The sequence below is a fragment of the Microplitis demolitor genome, chromosome 3, assembly GCF_026212275.2.
Source record: "Microplitis demolitor isolate Queensland-Clemson2020A chromosome 3, iyMicDemo2.1a, whole genome shotgun sequence".
Lineage (NCBI taxonomy): Eukaryota > Metazoa > Arthropoda > Insecta > Hymenoptera > Braconidae > Microplitis > Microplitis demolitor.
In genome coordinates this window covers 19103426-19108942 of record NC_068547.1, presented here as the reverse complement: position 1 = coordinate 19108942, position 5517 = coordinate 19103426, and positions in this window count along the sequence as shown.

Below are 5517 nucleotides of genomic sequence, written 5' to 3'. Positions count from 1 at the left end.
CTCGGCATCTTCCTCTCTATATCTTTTACAATTTTCTTTAGTCGCGCCATTCACCGGCGTCAATCCTCAGTTTTTTTTTTTTTTTTTTTTTTTTTTTTTTTTTTTTTTTTTTTTTTCGACAACAAAAGCGGCGTTTCAATTATAAGTGGACATGAGTTAGGTCAGCATCACTATATATGTCTTGACTTAAACAAATTATTTTTATCTCTTGAAATTTTTTATTTATTTTATTACAACATCGGGCTGTTATTTTTATTTAATCAAAATATTTATCAGAATCAAATAAATGTAATTAGTAATTTAAAAATTTTTTTTATTCATTGAAGAGTCTTTTAAATTTATTTATTTTTATCTACACGTAAGTATTTAAAAAAAAAATTTTAATTCTAGTAGGTGTAAAAATTCGCAGTACTGCGTCTCAAATATCTTGGTGACAATAATAAAATAAACCGTACGTGTATACTTGTATATACATATATATTGTATATATTTCTTCTTGCATTTATTTAAGAAACAAGGACATCTAGTCGCGTCGTGGCGGTTTTATCGCCGTCGTTGCTGTCGTGGTCGTTGCGGCAAAACAGTTTGAGAGCAAAGTGCCAAGATATGTCCTCGCACGTGTAACAACGAGTACGACAACTATCCTCCCCTCTATAATATAATCCACAAATACAACTAACATCTAGACCACAAAATAAATTTACAAAAGACTGCACCAGAATGCGTAAGATAATTTACTAATAATATGTATTATTTATTATTAATTATGTAAAAGATATTTAATTTATTCGGCAACTAGATGATTAATTGAAACCAATTGAAAATGACACTGGGCATCAGTTAATAGTTGTTGGTCACTCATTAATTACTTGCACAATAAATCCTCCTGATAATTACCCCAGGATCAAAATTATTGACGATATCAAACATTTAACGATATAATCGCGTTAATTGCTGTTATCTACTGCAGTATTGTCTGAACAAATGATTGTTTATGTACGAAATACTAATTCAAGCCGAAATTTCGTCTCATGATCAATTTTATGCATCACCAATTTACCTGATATTTATAAATATAAATATAAATATAAATAATTAAAATACATAACCACTGACACCTGCATTAACAATAATTTATTAATTTATTTTAATTTCATTCGATTTGTGTATTTATATATTCAATAATCATGATCGCAATTAAAACGATTTAAATTCCATTCGAATATTTTCGCAAAGATTTTTTTTAGTTTTTTATTTATATTTTTTCTGAATGATCTACAAAGACACGAGAGCTTGGATCCAAGGCTTTTAAATATTATTATCAATGATTGGAATGAGTGTAATAATTTAGCGAATTAAATTGCGGGGAAATCAAATGCTTAAATGTGGAAACGATTCAGTCGATTTCTGGTAAATGGGTACAGTAAATGTGTAATCTTGTGCGTTTTATTGGAAATATTTACAATATTACGTGGGTGTAGAATCGATAAATAGTGATCAAGAAAATATTTACATTGCTACAAAATATCTGAATTATTTTTATTATAATTCCGTTGAGAAAATTATTTTATTTTATTTGATCTGTAGATGGTGAATTCATTAATCTTCAGTAAATGATTTATTTTCAATAATTTATATGACGAGACATATTTATTTAAATTGACGTAATATTTAGAAAAAAATAATTATTCATTCGAAAAAATAAAAAAATTGAACCGTTCGATTTTTTGCGATGGGTATAAATAAGAATTAATAAAGAAAAAAAAATCTACACATATAAATCATTAAATATTGTCATTAAACATCAGCGGAATCTTATAAATCGTGTAACAGTAGTGTAACTAAATCCATCAAAAAAAATAACGCGCAGTCGGGGTTCTGAATTTTATTAACGCATTCTCGCATGCATAAACTTAAAAAACAGCGCCGTGAAGAAGCACCAGCAGATTCAGCTTATCGTATTCAGTAGCCTGTCGAAAAGCCACGAGTAAACGCAATATTAATGGCGCGTCCAAGTACATAAACATACACTTTACGCAAGAATATTATCGTTCAATAAATCCGTGCGCATATCGTAAGTCGTTGTGTGCGTTTAGTTATCGAGTTCTATATCTTTTTACGATGACGCCTATCGTAGATCACCGTGTAACACTTTTATTTACGAAATTGCTACTAATAATACCAAAGGTCTTCTTTTTTAACGTTCTGTCATACACAGAAAAAAAAAATTTCTTGGGACAAGTAAAAATTTTTTACGCGAAGAAATTCAGTTTTCAGTGTATATCATTGCAAATTTTTCAAATTTACTCAGTCGAAAATTATCTTTATATTCAAATAAAAATTTGTCTCTTAAAAAATGTAAAATTTAAAAAAATAAGTATTACAATTAAGAAAAATTTAAATTCTTTAAAAACAAGTATCAAAATAATTAAATATAAATAATTTTTTTGTTAAAACTATGATCTAAAATTTTAATTTTTCATAAAATAAGTTCCCAAATTTTTAATTTAAAATTTTGTATTCCAACTTGCCCCATAAAATTTAATTATTTAACCTTGTACTTTTGTTAAGAAAAATATTACAAGAATCATTTCGCCCCTCTCTTTCATAAGTTGCATTAATAATATTTATTCCCCGATCATATGAAACTGTCATAAATTTTTTTTTTTTCTTATCATTATAAACATTTAACTTCTTTTTATATTTACGTCAATCTTTTTTCCAATTATATTTTTTTATCCCAATGTGTAAGTTGTTATTGCAACATTAACTTGTCATTTATATTTTAATATGGATGAGAAAAACAGCAACCTGATGACGACTATGATCTAACGGTACTTCAATAACATAAGATATTACACTCATACATGTACATATATGCGATGATCCGGGATTTATATAATCAGTAAATGCAATACAGTACCAAGACTTAATTTAAACTTAATGCCGTGTCTTAATCAAGACATCATCCCTCTGTCATTAACATGCCAGGAATAGGGACAACATTTTAGACACATCATCATCATCAGCGCCTTTATCCTAATGATAGATAAGGACTGCAAACAATCGCAAACCAAAGCTGAAAACTTGAGCTATAGTAAAGGTCACAACATTCAGGATACGATGCCGGTAGATGGAAAAAATAGTCAATGAAGCAACAGTGGCATTAACACTTTCTTCTCACGTGTCTAGTCCTTCTCTGGGGCGCGCATTATCATGAGATGCGATGAAGAGCGCGTGCTCGGGATGCGCACCTTTCTCGACGGTGTAGTCGGGGAGCTGCTGATTAGCATCGCACCCCAATCCGTGAGCCGTGCGAAGGCCAATGGCACCCTGGCTGGCCTTACACAAGCCAACGTCGAGCGTCGATGTGCCGGAGACTCTGGGGGTTGAAATGTGTACGGGAACGTTGGTGTACTTGGAGTAGAGTACTCATGCCAATGGTGGTAGTGGTGGCAGTAGCAGTAGTGGTAACGTCGGTGGTGGTTTTGTAGTGGTAGTTGAACAGTGCGCGACATAAATATGTATGTATCATCCGCTGGTGCTACGACCTGCCCCACTGGCCCACTGGGTCAGACTCATGCTTCATCACAATGAGCATACCTTAGCCTCATTTTATTCTATATACATTCTATCCTTATTCTACGTTCCTCCCTTTAAGCTATACTCAACTTTGTGTACTAATTATTATTTATTTATTTTATTACTTTTTAATGACTTTTGAAAGATTAATTGTTATTTTTGGTAGCGTGATTATTTAAATTTAAAGGCTGAGAAAAAAAAATCATTTAACAGTAAATATTTTTCCTGACTCAGAAACTATTTTAAATGATTTTTTTTATTTTAATTAGTCACTGAAAATTATTTTCACGGATACAAATAAATGAAAGAACAATAATTCTTTGATAAAAAAAAAGTTTTTGCAATAATTTTAAAAATCCTTACGTCCAGTCATCGAGAATATTGATTTTTTAATTAGAAACAACAGTCTGGTCGAAAGTATTTTTTATTTTTCAGTGTAAATATTATTCGTAATGTAAACTTAAAGGTAGAAAAATAAAAATATATATATATATATATATTTTCAGCTTATAGATTAGATCAGTTTGCATGTAATTTTTCTAGAAGTGACGTGTCAGGTTTACAAGCAGGAGTTTTTGTTACTGTATACCAGTACTGGAGCTAGTTCATATGGTTCATGTGATTCTAGTCAGGCGCAGTATAGATCCAGAGAAAGACGTGGATAGTAACGATGACTAGAGGATGCTGAAGTACGCTCGACACGGAGCAACTCCATATTTATGCCACGTTTTACACACTTCTACTCACTATATCGACCGCATGGATACCACGTGACTACCACGAAGCAGCTGATCTTGCGATAAATACAATAAAATGGTTTAAAAGTATTTAAATTAAATTCACGAAACTGAAACAATTATTTTGTCGAGCAAAAATGAATAAATAAAAAATACGAGATGGCAATTGCAATTGTAATTCCAAGAATGCCTTTGTAAGTGCTACAACTTCGGAGTCTTGGAGTCACTGAGATCGAGAGAGTGACAGACAAGTAACCGGTGGCAATTTGCATACCCGACACTCGCGAATTCACTGGATGGGACTTGGCATCGACAGGTATGAGGTTGAGTCGTTCCTCCAATCCGTTGTAAGAGAGTAGTCGTAAGAAACAATTATTGTCGCCGCCGCGACCGCAGCCACGGGCAAGCGTATCGACTTCAAGGAAATGCTGTGTGATAGCATCTTCTCAAGTGCTTTGATCTTATCCCAAAGACGTCCAGGCACTTTCAGAGACATCTAGGTAGCTCAGCCTATATGGTCTTCAATATACACATATACATACATAAATATATATGAGCAAAAGAGCCAAGAAGTTACGGGTACGCGTGTTGTCACGACCTATGCAGGATGCGCGTGTCTTCCCTTTTACCACCACAACTATTTCAATACTAAAATAAAAAAATACATTTCTTCTCATTTCCGGTAACTTTTAAAAATTCACACTTTACATTTTGTGTAATCTAAAAAAATTATTTATCGAGTATTGATTTTTTATTAGCGGTTAATTTCTGCGTTCATTCGTTCATCGCCACTGACATGCAGCAATTACTGCTGTTATATTGTTGTACATTATTTTGAAAATGAAAATGTCCGGGGATAAATACCATAAAAATATACGGACACTGAGTTAGTACATAATATCTGCTGATTAATATTGCACTGGGTACCATTTTGTGAAATAGTTGTTAATTACATGATATTATTGTACATTACTGGTAGTATTTATTATAGTTATTGGTTTTCAGTTTTATTACTTTGTTAATCTAACTAACTGTTGTTACATTTAATAATTAAATTGTACATTGTACAATGACATTACACATTTAATTTCATCAATATATTGTAATTTATTTATGATTTTCTAATAAAGATTTTTTTTTTTTATAAAATTCTGTAGTAAGAGTAAAAAAAAGTCAAGTGTCAAGAGGTCAAGCAGTA